Source organism: Rattus norvegicus, chromosome X (assembly GCF_021556685.1).
Source record: "Rattus norvegicus strain SHRSP/BbbUtx chromosome X, alternate assembly SHRSP_T2T, whole genome shotgun sequence".
In the NCBI taxonomy this organism is placed as follows: Eukaryota; Metazoa; Chordata; class Mammalia; order Rodentia; family Muridae; genus Rattus; species Rattus norvegicus.
The window spans coordinates 62,218,410-62,234,330 of record NC_141554.1 but is presented as its reverse complement, the minus strand read 5'-3'; the positions used below and the strand labels follow the sequence as shown (position 1 = coordinate 62,234,330).

The following is a 15,921-nucleotide window of genomic DNA, read 5'->3' as shown; positions in this document are numbered from 1 at the left end:
AGAGCCTACTGTAACTCAAGGTACCCCTGCTTAAAGAGCTGTCATTAAGTTTATCTTCCAAGGTACATTCCCTAGATGTCACATTCACAAATATAGGTTAGGAGACAGAACTTTGTGTGCCCTGATTGAACCTACTAGCAGTTACTACTCATTATCAGACACACAATTTGCAAATAGTCTCTAAATTTGTGGGCTATGTTTCCTTAAATTTTAAATTGCATTTATATTTCCATTACATCTATCTATCTTATCTGTCTGTCTGTCCATCTGTCTGTCTACCCATCATATGAATGCCATGTGTCACTATGGCTGTATGGGTGTCATATAGATTCTAGTGGTTAAATGCCTAGAGCAGCTGAACTATCTTCCTTGTCTTATTTCTTTTTCATAAGAATGTATACTGAGGATTGAACTTAAGGACTCAGGCATGTTAGGCAAGCTCTCGGTCATTGACAGAATTATATTCCTAGCTCTCCTTTTACTTTTCTTTTGATATCAGACCTCACAATTCTTTAGGCTTATCTTGAATTCACTCCATAGTTGAGACACTTTGTGAATTTTCAATCCTTTCTCATCCTCCCTTATGCTAGAGGGTAAAACAGGATTCAACATTAACTAACACAGTCAAAAAAAAAAAAGAGGAAAAACTGATTATATCAATGTTACCTTTTTTGTTTTAAAAGCAGCCTGAGCCTGGGCTCTAATTCTGAACATTGCTTTATGCTTTTAGATTTTTCTTTCTTAGGGTATATTCTTCTTAAAAATTCAGTGAAATCCATATGTGTATTAGTGTTATGTACTAAGGGAAATGTTCTGTTATCACAAGGCTTGACATTAACACTGCTAGGAGTCAGCCTGTGTTTAATGTTTGTGGCAGCATTAAGTGTAAAAAGCCTTTAAATTCTGTTGGTATCTTAGATTTTGTCTCCTCTCTTTGCTTTTAGATCTCCTTGTATTGGTTTTGAGAGCATCTTTGGTTTTCGGAACTATTAGCTGTAAGTCCAGATTTATAATAGGGGCTTTGGCTATGATGGTATGATATGAGCTTGGATAAAGGGCTCTAGACGTTTTCCCAATTAGCTATTAGTGTTTTAGTGGATCTGTTTCCAGGTAATGTTACAACCACAACATTATCATCCTAATACCTAACTCAGTCCTTTGTTTACTCATGTGCTTGCATCATTGCCAATCAGTAGATTTAGAGCCCTATATTATGTTGATGATGTTATTTATTTTTTCTTAATGGAGACAAAAAACATAAAAATCACTGGAGTTGACTGGTAATTCCAAGTAATTCTCCTTGGTAACATAAAGTTTCTATGTTACCCTGGAGAGTAAGCCTGTTAATTAGAGAAATCAAGAAAGAATAGTCTCCTTCCTCTTGGCAGAGACATGAGGGGACTTATTTCAGATACCCATCATAAGAATCTGGTGACATTCCTAGACCAAAAACCTGCAAACGTCTGAGGTCCCCTCTATGATTGCCACTCTCAGGAGTTTTGCAATTTTAGACTGGTCTGCATTCATCCTACAGTAATTTGTCAACATTACTAGTAAAGTAATTGGTTCTGCCTCCATGGTTTCCAGCAGTTTCTGCTCCAGGGAAGCAAATCATTGTATCTTTCTGATTGTGCCTGATTCTCCTGACTTCAGAGTAGCAGTTGGCCCTGTGACCTTGTTAACCCAAGTCCTTTACTCAGTCTCAAAAATAGAATTGACTTTCAATTTTACTAATATTTCATGAAAATATAGAAGTGATGACTTTTATGGTTTTTAGATATTGGAACTAGAATATGAAGCCTTTTAACTCTTTATAGTTTGAAATCAATGTAGATTCATAGAAATTACAAATGGTAAAAGGGTGTTCCTAGGGATTTTTGGCCCAACTTCTAAAGATATTAGCTTAAGGGCTTGGGAGATGGCTTACTCACCTGAGGATCCATCCCATATACAGAAACCAAACCCAGACACTACAGCTAATGCCAAAAAGTACTTGCTGACAGAAGCCTGATGTCTCTGTTTCCTAAGAGGCTCTGCCAGAGACTGACAAATACAGAAGCTGGAATCCAACTATTGGACCTCCCATGGTGTTCCCAATGGAAGAGTTTGAAAAGGACTAAAAAAGCTGAAGGGGTTTGCAACCCCATAGGAAGAACAATAATATCAACCAACCAGACCCCCGAGAGAGTACACATGGAGGGACTCATAGTTCCAGCCACATATGTAGCTGAAGATGGCTTTGTCAGATCTCAATGAGAGAAGAGGCCTTTGGTCCTGCTCAGGCTCCATGCCCCAGTGTAGAGGAATGGGAGGGTGGGAAAGTGGGAGGGAATGGGTAGGTGGGTGGGGGCACCCTTATTGAAGCAGGGGAGAGAGGATGAGATAGGGGATTTCCGGAGGGGAAACAGGGAAAGGGGATAACATTTGAAATGTAAATAAATAACATACCACATTTTAAAAAAGGATAAATACTGCTCCCACAGAGTTTGGTTCTAAGAGTCCAATTCAGTAGGTCCTTTAATTGCAGCTTCAGGGTGTCCAATGCTCTTTACTGGTTCTACTAGTGATTGCACTAATAAACATACCCCCAAACTAAAACTAAAAGTAAGGGTATACGATAAGATTAGTTCTTACCTACCATTAGAGAAACTTCTTTTTGAATCAGAATAGATATTTTTCATAGAAAACTCCAGAAACCAAAAGGACTAGGAAATGTACTGCAAAATTCTGTCTTTTATATATGATAGGGAAGTGACACCAATGAAATCTCAATAATATGTTAGTCTAAGCAAACAAGACCTGAACTGTGACAACATCAATTGATATGCCAACATAGGGAAAATTATCCTGGAGCCCCTCCCCTAAATGAAGAACCACAGGCAGTTAACATCTGCTGTGAGAGGCAGAACTATTCTTACATAGGAATGGCATTTTACTTGCTTATCTAATACTGAATGGTTAAAAAAAAAGAAAGAAAAGAAAAAGAAGAAAGAAAAAAACCATACAAACAACACTAAATAAACTCATTAGGGTGCATTTATAAATACATACATGTATGTAACAATAACAAAGAAAAAAGAAACTTAATTTAAAACAGGAAGAAATGGGAAGAATTTGAGCAAAACAATTGGGATGGGATGGGGAAAAATGGAGAGGGAAAGTGATGTAATACTACCTCAGTTAAAACATTTTAAAAATTAATTTATAAAACTACAATCTAATATGTTCAGTTTTAATATGCAGTCTCTTGTTTTTGTTTTTTTATGGGGTAAATTTGGGTATTTTACTACTATTGAAATAAAACCTATAGATTTTTATAACCAAAGTTAAAATTAGTGTACAGCTTTCTCCAATAACACTTCAAATGGCCTAGTTATATACTTCTTGTAATTATACTTCCACTTAACTGTCCCTGGAAGCCACTGAGTTTTCTTCATTTTCTGTATCCTAATTTTAATAACTTCATGTAAATGAAAATAAAAGTAACATTTAGAGATTGTTATTTTGCACTCAAAAATACTTAGATCAGGTTCAATTTCTTGTTTATAGTTATCATTATTTTTTGTGTTATGAGTTCATTTTATGTATATACCATGATTTATTTAGCCATTTATCAAAGTATATTTGTGATTTTTCTAGTTTGTGTTTATTGCAAAAAAAGGTTTACATTTTGGAGGGTAAACTCTTAAAAGATTCTTACTAGAAAATATGATCAAATATATATGTAACTTGATAAAAATTATTCCAGGTTGCTTTGCAGAGATAATAGGGAATATTATATTTAAGCTAATTTTTATTTACATGCAGTATAATGATGTTGAACTTGTTTTTATTTGCCCATGCATATATCCTTTTTAGTGAAATGGGTATGTTCAGATTATACATAATTTCCTTCATAAAAATTTACTCCTTTTGGCTTGGTATTGAGTTTAGGAAAATTTTCAAATTAAAAATCCTTTGATGGTTATTTGATATGCAGATAATCTGTCCCAGAATTCAAAATCCTTTTATTTTCCTATGTCTTTGACAGTCAAGCATTATTAGCTTTAAGGAAGTTAAATTTATCCATAATTCCTTTTATGGTTCATAATTTTGGGTTCAGGATTTAAAATTCTTTACTAATCTCAAGGTGAGTACCAAGATCTGTGTGATAGCCTTTTTATATTCATAGTGGGAATTGAACCTAGGGCCTCTTGCATGCTAGGCAAGGGTTCCACCACTGAACTATACCTCCAGCCATTCTCTTTAAGTTTTTCTAAAGCATTTATGCTTTTATATTTTATATTTAGAACTGAATCTATCTGAAATACCTATTATAAGATACATTGAGGGCAAGGCTAACTTCAAAAAAATCCTAAGGATGTCATATTATTTTAACGCCAAATGTTAGAAAGCTACATTTTTATCTACTCAGTTGCTTTGAGTACATTGCCAAAAGTCTGTTGACTATATAGTCTATTTTTAGTTCTTCTTTGGTTGTTTACATATTTTACACCTATCAGTTACATGTTGACATGATTAATGCTGGTTTATAATCTCAGGTAATACAATTCCTTCCATTTATTCCTTTCCAAAGTATTTTTAGCTGTTCTCACTGGCTTGTTTTCTCCATCGTTATGCATCTCTCTAGTATCTATGCTGCTGAAATTATGAAGGTAGCTTTGCATATATATAATTCTGAGCAAAATGTTACCTTGGTGATTCTTTCAAACACAGCTTTAATATTTTGCTCTAGATCTTTTATCTTATCCATTAGCACTTTATAAATCTGAGTTACTGGACCAGCACATTTTTTTTCAAATTAAACCTAAGTATTTAATTTTTAAGTGGCTGCAAATGGTAATTTTCATTTGGATATGCTATAAGGTTGCAAAATTAACTTTAGCTCAAAGTTTAAAATTAATTTTATTGCAAATGACATATGTTGAAATTATATTTTATTAATTCTTTGAAAATGTAATAAATGTGTTGTAATCATATTCACCCCTTCTTCCTTCAACCCAGTCCAAATGTATTGCCAACTATATCACTATGTACCCTACCCTTTAAACTTCATATTCTCTCTCTCTCTCTCTCCCTCTCCCTCTCCCTCCCCCCCCCCTCTCTCTCTCTCTCTTTCTCTCTCTCTCTCTCTCTCATTTTTATGTTTAACCTCAGCTTATTTTCTTGTGTTGGCTGACCATTTCAGTGCATGAGGCCTGTCCTCCTGGAGTATGTTCAACATACCACTGGTCACAATCTTAATGAAAACTGACTCTAATTCCCCAGTAGATATCAAATGTCAATAGCCTCTCAGCTAGAGGTAGGAATTTGTGGTCACCTTCCCTGTTCAATCTAGGATTATATTTTGACTTGAGTTTTACAGGTCTTGTGCATATTGTCATAATCAATGAGAGTTCAGGTATACAACAGCCTTATTATGTTCAGAATCACTGTTTCCTTGATGTAATCAATCCTTGACATTTATACTCTTTCTCTATCATCTTCCCAATTATCCTGAGCCATAATATTCCTATTATCCTTGAGTCTTGATAGGTAGACTGTGATATAGATGTGCCATTTGAGGCTGAGCACTCCACAGCTTCCTATTTGCTATATATTTAACAGTTGTAGGACTTTGTGTTAATCACCATGTACTACTGAAAGAATCTTTGAGAGTCAGAGTTAAGAAATTCATGTTCAATGGATATAGTCTATACCATTAAGAGTCATTTAAATACTTTATCCATTTTGCAAAATAATAGTAGGTTTGTCCTAGGTGCTATGAACTGTCTAGTAATAGGGTTTTGGTCCTGATAAAAGGCATCTACTGAAGCAGTCTTTACATCATTTAGAAATCCATTGGTCGTTCTCACACATTCCATTCTCTATCTGTCTTAGAGGATGTACTGCTATGAAGAGACACCATAAACACAGCGACTCCTAGAAAATAAAACTTTTAATCAGGGCTGGCTTAGTAATCAGAGATATCATTATCATCAGGAGCAGAAACATGGCTGTGCACAGGCAGACATGGTGGTGGAGAGGAAGCTAGAAGTTCTATAGCTGGATCAGCAGGCAGCAGGAGAAGAGAGTGACACTAGACTTGGCTTGAATATCTGAAACCCTAAAACCCATACTCAGTGACACATTTCCTCCAACAAGGCCACACCTCCCAATGTCACCACCTAAGTATTCAAAGATAAGTTTAGGGGGACCATTCTTATTCAAACCAATATATTACCCATACAAAGTCAGGAAAGGTTTTTAAAAGGCCTAATTAGTGCTGCCTATACACTTTGAGATGTATGGCCATTCACTGGAGCAAGATCAACTTGCTAAGGGGCACAGTTTTCCTTACATAAAACTAACTCTTTCTATATCACTACTTTTGTCTTTCTCTTTTTCTCTCTCTCCCAATCTAGAAGAGGTGGGCTGCCAATAGCTTATTAGCTATTGGCTGATGTTGAGTCCCTCCACTCCCTTATCCATATATATATATATATATATATATATATATATATATATATATATATTTTTTTTTTTTTAATTTTCTTTATATTTCCCCCTCTTTTTCCTGAGGCTGCTTCTCATCCTTTTGAAATGAAAGTTCTTATTATATGTCCCCACTAGCTGCAAACTTGGAGTAATTCTTCTGCCTGAATCTCTGAGGTTTTGGTTTTGGTGGTGCTAGCATCAACGAAAATTGACCTCTACTATTTAAACTACTTATAATTTGTATGGCTTTTCTTTCTTTCATATGATAGCTAGTACATCCAGTATTACGTTAGCCTGAAGTGAGATGACTTACCAAGCATGTTTTCAATTTTAAAGGGAAGATATTCATTCAATTTTCATAGATATAATCTTTAATGGTTAATAATAACAATTTAATGGTTATCAAGCACTGTAATTGATTAACTGTTTTTCTGCAGTATTCTATGTGATCATGTGGTTTTCCCTTTTTCTACAAATATGATTTATTGGTTTATTTTGAATATTTGACAAGCCCTGAATCTGAGAGAATAAGCCATACTTTTCCTAGATTGACTTCATGTCTTACAGATTTGGTTACATAGTAATCTTCTGAATATTTTTGTTAAGGTGTAATTTTCCATGTTTTTTGTTGTTTTTTTTAATTTTTATATTGTTTTATTGTGTTGCTTGTCCCTTTTTGTCTAAGACTAATACTGAACATATGATTATGTTGGAAAATGTTCCCTCTTTTTCTTTTTTTTTTCTGGAAGAGATTACATTGAATATGTCTACTGACTTCTTTAAGTACTAATATATTTTGGCAGTAAATATCAGGCTTATAAGAATTTGTTCTCAGTTTTGTAGATATGAACATGTAGTTACATGTTTTAACTTCGATGAATTATAACATTTGATGGTCTTTATACTTTTTGGTGGTTTATCAAATATATGTAGAAAGCATTGTTCATAGTATTTAGTTCTAAGTATTTTAATATTACTTCAGTCTTTGACAGATATTTTTTTTGCTAGTGACGATTTTTGCACTGTCTGTTTCCTTTTCAGTCATGAAAATTTTTTTCAATTTTGTTATGTTTTGAAAAATTTGAAGTTTGTTTCATATTTTTCTATTGTCAACATTATTGTTTTCTAATTTTGTTATTATACATTTCCTTCAATATGCCTATTTTATATTTTCCTGAGAGAGAGGTAAACATCATTTGGAAAATAATACATTTTTTATTAGTTTGAACATTTAATGTTGTGTAGTCTCATAAAACAATTTCTTTACTTGAATTTAAAGAATAAAATATTTTTATTTCAATTTATTCAATACTTTATTGTATATATATATGCATATCACACATATATTATCTGCTATGAGTAAGAGGGAGATGTTCACTTTTAATCAAAATCCTCTTTAAATTTCTTATGGTCTATTATTATGGTTTTAAACAAATTTCTTGTTTTATATTGTTTGAGAATTTCATAAATGCATATGATGTGTTATACCCCATATTTCTTCCCTCACATTTCTTCCTTTACACTAGATACTACTACACCTCTCAATTTCATAAGTTTTTAAATTGATAGTTAGAAATTTTCTTACTTTGTTTCTCACCTTCATGTTTAGCAAAAGTCCATTAGAATCAGTAAGAATAATTCCATGGTTTTAAGGATTTCACTTATTAAGACATATTTTATGACATAGTTCATGATTGTTCTTTGTGGATATTTCCTGGCAGCAAACAATGTATTTAGATATTTTCTGGGCAAGCACTTTGGAATTATTAAACTCTTCTGATTCTGTATTTTTGTCTATATTTTATGATGTTGTTTTTATTGTTTTCCTATGGTTTGTATAATTTGTAATTTATTTTCCTTTTATCTTTTATTATTTGTATGTGTGTCTGTAGGATATATATGTACCCATGGAATCCTGGAGAGTGTATTGGAGTAGCTGGAGCTAAAGATAGAAGCAATCGTGGGTCCCACTGCATTGGTTTTGTGAACAAAACTCTGTTCCCCTGAAGATCAACAAAGCAAGTTCTCACCCAATGTTCTTTATTTCCTCCAGTATTTGTTTTTGAATCCTAAGTAAAGGATAATTAAGCTTCTACTTTGTAAGTTAAGTGTACTATAATTATTCAGTTTTATGATTCTTTTTTATCTACTTTCCCGCTGCTAAGTTCTGTTAGATGCTGAAAAAACACTTCACAAAATACAACAACTCTTCAGGTTATAAGTATTGGAAAGATTTGAACTCAAGGCCCATACCTAATCACAATAAAATCAATACACAGAAAATCAACAGCCAATATCAAATTAAATGAAGATCTATTTGAAGCAATTCCACTAAAATCAGGGACAATACAAGGATGCCCAGTATCCCTTTATCTATTCAATGAACTATAAGTGCTAACTAGAAAATAAGACAACAAAAAGAGATTGAGTGGATACAAATTGGCAAAGAAAAAGAAAAGTATCACTACTTGCAGATGATATGATATTACATATAAGCAAGCACAAGAGCATTAGTGATTAAAAACTACATGGTGCTGGAACAGAGATAGACGCGGTGATCAATGCAATAGAATTGAAGACCCAAAACAAAACTATACACTTATGTCAACTTGATCTTTGACAAAGAAGCCCAAATTATACAATGGGAATAAGATGGCCTCTACAATAAATGGTTTGGGTCTAACTGGCAGTCTGCATGGAGAAAAATGAAAATAGATCCATAGTTGTCACCCTGCATAAAGTTTATGTCCAAGTAGATCAAGGACCTCAACATAAAACCAGATATACTCAAACTAATAGAAGAGACGCTGGAGGGGTTGGGGATTTGGCTCAGTGGTAGAGCGGTTACCTAGGAAGTGCAAGGTCCTGGGTTCGGTCCCCAGCCCTGGAAAAAAAATTCAGAAGAGACGCTGGGAAAGGGCTTTGAACTCATTGGCACAGGGGATAATTTCCTAAACAGAACTCCAGTGGCTCACACTCTAAAGACAAGAATTGATAAATGGGACCTCATGAAGTTGGAAAGTGTTTGTAAGGCAAAGGACATAGTAAATAGGACAAATTAGCAACCTAAAGATTGGGCAAAAAATCTTCACTAACCTCACATCAGATACAGGGCTAATATCAAAAAATATATAAAGAACTCAAGAAGCTAACCACCAAAAACCAATAAAAAATAGGGTATATAATAAAACAGAGAAATCACAACAGAGAAATCCCAAATGGGTGAGAAATCCCAAAAGAAATGCTCAAAGTCCTTAGTGATCAGAGAAATGCAAATCAAAACGACCCTGATATTCCATCTTATACCAATCAGAATGACTAAGATCAAAACCCCAGGTGACAGCACATGTTCTCAAGGATCCTGAGAAAGAGGAACTCTCCTTCATTTCTTGTGGGATAGCAAATTGGTTCAACCATTCTGGAAATCAATTTGGAGATTCCTCAGAAAATTGGAAATAGATGTACCTGAAGACTCAGGTATACTACTCTTTGGCATATATCGAAAAATGTCCCACCATGCCACAGGGTATTGTTCATCGTGGATTTGATTGTGATGGCCAGAAGCTGGAAACAACTCAGATGTTCTACAACAGAAGAGTGGATACAGAAAATGTGGTTCATTTACACAATGGAATACTTCACAGGCATTAAGAATGAGCACATCCTGAGTTTTGCAGGCAAATGGATTGAACTAGAAAATATCATGCTGAGTGAGATAACTCAGATCCCAAAGGATATTCATGGTATGTACTCTCTAATAAGTGAATATTAGCCAAAAAAGTCCAGAATACTCAGGCTACAACCCATAGAACACAAAAAAAGTTAACAAATAGAAGAACCCAGGTAAGGATACCTTAATCCCACTTGGGAGGAAGAGGAAAGCAGTCACAGGAAGGGGGATCAGGGAGGAACCTGGGTGGGAAAAGGGACAAGGAGGAGAATAGGGGAACATAATCTGGTTTTTGGGGAGCAGTACTGAAGCCCTGAGGGGCAGCAGAAAGAATGGAAATAGGGAACTTTGGGAAGTATGCAGTGGGGGAACCCTCTAGAATGTAATAGAGACCTGGGAGGTGAATAACTCTCAGAACTCAAAGGGAAGAATCTTAGATAAAATGCTCTACAGTAGGGAGAGAGAACTTGTAGAGCCAAACTCCAGTTGAAAGACAGGGTATCAAGAGGAGGATGGGCTTGCAATCCCACAGTCAAAAACTCTGACCCAGAATTGTTTCTTTCTGGAAGAACTTCAGGGACAAAGGATCCAGCTCAACAGGGGCCCCAAGACATGACACTATTACTGAGGCTGATGTGCTCACTAAAAGAGGCCTAACATGACTGCCCTCTGAAATACTTAACAAGCAGCTGAAAGAGTCAGATGCAGATATTTATACCCAAACAATGGACAGAAGCTACCGAACCCTGTGGTTAAATGATGAAAAAGCTGCTAGAAGCTGAGGAAGAGGGGATCCATTTAGGAGGAAAAGGGGTCTTAATTAACGTGGATCCCTGAGATCTCTCAGACACTGGACCACCAACCAGGCAGTATACACCAGCTATTATGAAGCCCCCAACACATATAGAGCAGAGGACTGCTGGGTCTGGACACAGTGAAGAGACTGGAGGCCCCAGGGAATGGGTGGGGGTAGGGACATCCTCTTAAAGATGGGGGTAGAGGAGGTATGGGAACAGTCAGAGGGTGGCCATGAGCAGGATAAAATCTGGATTGTAAAAAAAGATTAAATAAAATTAAAAATGTTTTGTACTTAAATCTGCATTTCCATACTACACATGTCATCTTATGTAGTTTACATTTGTTCTTTCCTTGATTTCATATATTTTTTTCTCTGATGCTGGAAATCAAATACAGGGTTTTCTATTGCATTACTTTTGTTTGATTTATGGTATAGATACAATATATTTTTCATTCCTTTATCTAGTTATCATAAAATTTGAAGTGAGATACTGAAGGGAACATATTGTGGAGACATGTATTTACCCAGGTATAGATTATTTTTAAAATATTTGTTTAATGTTATTATTAATAGCTCTCTGGTTTTAAGAATTTATTTTCATTTTATAATTATGTCTATGTTTCAGTCTGTGAATATGTATGTGCTCCTGAGTGCATGCTCTCTTGAGTTTCAGAGAAAGGCCCCGGGTCTTTTGGAGCTAGACTTATAGGGAGTTATGAGACTTGTGATATAGAAACTAAGGTGTGGAACTAAGGCATTCCAGCAAAAGCAGTGCACAGTCTGAAGCACTGACTCAGCTCTACCGAAGTTTCGTGTTGTTTCCAAAAAGATAAATTTATTTTATTATATGATGTATATTTATGTGTCTCTGTGAAGAAATGTGTGTGTGTTTGTGTGTTTGTGTGTGTGCATGTGTGTGTGTGCGTGCGCGCGCACCTGTACAGTAATTCAGATTCCAGAAAAATACATGGCCTATTCTTCTTGAAGTTTTTTCAGCTTTTTCTTTGAAGCAAATGTCTCCCCCTTGAACTATGGGTTTTCTGGTTTTCATCTAGGCTGGAGAGCAGTAAGCCTCAGCAATTATCTTATTCCATCACTAATCAGAGCTAAGGTACAGGTGTTTATGGGGAATAATGGCTTGTTGCATAGGTTGTGGGCAATGAACTCAAACAAGTATGAGTGCAGTAGGAACAGTGTTAACTGTAAATGTGCCTCTCTTGCCCTAATATGTGGTTTAATTTTTGCTTTTTTTTTTTGTTTATCTCATTCTGTTATTTTTGTTTTCTGTTTCTTCGTCTGACTTTTGGTGAGTTAGTTGAACTTCAGAGATAAAATAGCTTTAATGTAAATATTAAAATTAATGAAAAAATGGTTCTTTATACAATTTTAATGGGTAACTAAGGAATTATAATATTTATATGCAATTCATCTCAGTCTGACAATATAAATCTTTCAAGCGTTCATTTTGATTGTAGAGACTTCAGTATTTTACTAGGTTCTTTGATGTTCCTACGTTATAAGATGGTTGTTTTGAACATTACCACTATGTACATTGAAAACCTCATCAAACAATATTATAATTTTGTAACATTGATTGCACTATTTAATCCTGATTAAATTCACACAATATGTAGATAATCTTTCAAAAATATTATTTAATGTCTCACAATCATGCATAGTCACCATCTTCTTTAAAAAAACATCCTCTCTAAAACAGAAACCTTGTAGTTATTAAAATAGTTCATAAAATAAGCAAGATATTACTTTTGTCATAATTCATATGATTTAAAATATCTATTTTTTAATTCTAAAGCTTTACTTGTCATAATTGCTTTTATTGACTTATTCTTTGAAAATTTTATAGCTTTTTTTAACAATCAATGTTCATCACATTCACCCTTCCACATTTTTTTCTGCTTCTTCTCCATAAAAAATTGATTGATTGTACTTTGGTGTCAAATCTGAGACTCTATGCAAGACTCCAGTCTATTCTCCTTAAAATATTCTAGGAAAAGTCAAACTTGTAGTCCAGTTTCACAAGGTAGATATAAGGAAACAAATTGTTTTCTTATGAAAACTGTTCTATACTATATTAAAAGAAAAATTATTGAATTCACATCAACACTTATATTGATCTCCAGGCAAAGACAAAATAATGTTTCTTCAAGAAATCTTGTCTTCTGAGTTAGAGCGATGGTTCAGTAGTTATGAGCAGTGTACTATTCTTAGATGTCCCTGAATTTGTTTTCTACCATCTATATCATTTGGCTGAAAACTGCCTATAACTCCAGTTTTAGGGAATCCTATTCCCTCTGGCCTCTGAGGGTAAATATGTAAATGTGATACACATAAATTCATACAGATAAATGTATGAAATAAATCTTTAAAAACAATGATTCCCTAAGCCAAGTTCATTTATGTGTGGAGTCATGCGTTATAAATCAGTTTGTATTATTAAGTGAAGTAATTCATAAGTATATAATGAATTGCGAAGATATTATAAAATAAAGTCAAGATGGAATTTCTTTACATTGATAAATTAGAGGAGAAAAGGCATTTGGCCATTCATACATATGCATTAAAAAGGCTTTTGTAAAATATTTAAAAACTATTTATAATTAAAAAAACAACCTCTTACCAAAATTTCATTAGAAGAACAAAATCCCTCTTCTGTTTAAAATGGATTCTTTTCTCATATAATACATCATGATTATCCTTTCCCGTCCCTCTACTCCTCCAAGTTCCTCTCCACTTCCCTGCCCATCCATATCCACTCCTCCTTTGATCCTGGTAGCAGCCACATTTGTATCTAGTGCTGGAATCTGATCCATGGCTTACAATTGGGAAACATCTCAGAGCTTTCTTTTAGTTGAAGTGATCAAGATGAAGATCCCAGCCTGACCCCCCCCCCGTGTCCCTGCTCCCTGTCCCTCTGCCTCACCTCTTCCGTGAAGTTCTAAGGAGTAAATGAAGACTTTGATCTAATGTTGCTGAACTCAGGTCAGCAAAGGAAACCATTTCTTGTGTTTATGAAAATAGAGGATAAGATGGAGTGAGAGCTGAGGGAACTGTCAACATCAGAACAAAAGAAAGACACAGACCTTTGTCATTAGGAGGCCCTTGGGTGGGGCTTTTGGGGAGTGAGGCTTCAGAGGGTGGGATATTATACTACAGTTTGTTATTTAGCCTCTATTGGCATCTCTGGGAACCCCAAGAAAAAGTATTTAGCTACGGCCCTACCTCATTTTTAGTTTGGTCACTGATACAGCTTCAGAGGAGCTACGAATGGAAAGTTCTGGTGTCATAATACTCGGAAATGTAAATTTAGATGTGGCATGATGATTTGAAGGGCAAAGTCAGATGATCATTTCCTACTTAATGTATCTAGATGTGCTAGTGCCCTAGTTAGGTCTACCAGGCCTCAATCTAAGGAATAGTCCCTCTCTAATATCCTTTAATGAGTTCTCTGTGGGGCAGATAGCCTGGGTAAAGGGCTATACATTCTTAAAACATTGATTTCACATTAGGTTGTACAGGAAAGATTGGTTTTAAGACCAAGTTTGTCTCACCTTTCTTCAGAAGCACATACTTTCTTACTGTTCCATCCTTAGGTGCCTGAATAACCTGCTTTATTTGCTACACTCTGTGACCAGAATCATCATGCCTCATGGCCATAGTAGTAAGCTCTGGGTCCGAAGTGGTGACTACTCTATGGAGGATGGTCAGGCCATTTCAGCAGAAGAGAAAGAGAAAACTCCTTTCTTCCCTCTCATTTGTAGAGCTGATATTCAGTGCTCTTCTGTTGCTGAATCACTTGTCAAATGTAAGAATTCTCAACAGCACACCACTGCTTCTGTAAGTGCTCTGTGCATAAAATCTGATGAAGATGCCAAGATCCAAGATGATGAGAGGTCATGTACTTTCTGGACGCTGTCCCCAACTAGCAATTCATCTTCAACTGTGAGAGATGAAATAGCAGTTTCACTGGTACAGTTCATGCTGCAAAAGTATAGCATGAGGCAGCCAATAACAAAGGAAGAAATACTAAAGCATGTAATTCTACAAAAAGAGGATGATTTTCCTGAGATTCTTAAGAAAGCCTCTGAAGTCATGGTGCTGGCCTTTGGCAGTGATATTAAAGAAACTGATGCAACCAAACAAAGATATGCTCTTGTCAGCATAATCAGGCCTAATGGTGATGAAATACTGAATGGGGAGACAATCCAGCCCAGGAGTGGCATCTTGATGATCCTGCTGTGTCTGATCTTTATGAATGGCAACTGTGCTAATGAGGACTATATCTGGGAAGTGCTTAGTGTTATGGGGCTATATTCTGGAGTCAATCACCGCATCTATGGAAATGTCAAGAAGCTCATCACTAAGGTTTCGTGAGAGAAGGGTATCTGGAGTATTGTCAGGTACCCATCAAAGGTTCTCCCTGTCACCAATTCTTGTGGGGTCCCCAGGCTCAAAGTGAAACCAGCAAAATGAGAGTCCTTGAGTTTCTGGCTAAGGTTCATAACACTGTTCCCACTGCCTTCCCATCATTGTATCAAGAGACTTTGAGAGACAAACAAGAAAGAATGCAGGGCAAATTTGTAGCTTTGAATCTTGGTTTGATGGCCAGTGACCTGCCCAATGGCAATTCCAGTAACTCCTCCAATTTGCACTGAAGTCTAAAATTTCTGCTTTCTATCACTCTTGAAGAGAATATTCAACCAACTAGTTGGCGCCTGAGGCAGTGTTAGAGAGAAAATAATGTACCTCATATTTCTAGTCTTAGTCTACATGGGTAACTTTAGATTCATTTTTGAAAGTTTTCACACTACTCTAGAAAAGCTGAGAGAGCTACATTCTCTAACTGTGGGACTGATATGTGTCACAGTCAACATTGTTCATGATGTTTAAGTGTTAAGAATTTCAATATTGAAAACAGTCCATATTTATTTGAAATGAAACAAGAAAACATGATACT

The 15,921-nt window shown here is 35.4% G+C and overlaps 1 pseudogene; it reads left to right on the top strand.

Annotated features, from left to right (window-relative positions):
• Positions 1-14,606: 14,606 nt before the first annotated feature.
• Positions 14,607-15,619, top strand: LOC103690860 (melanoma-associated antigen B4-like; annotated as a pseudogene).
• The last annotated feature ends 302 nt before the right edge of the window (positions 15,620-15,921 follow it).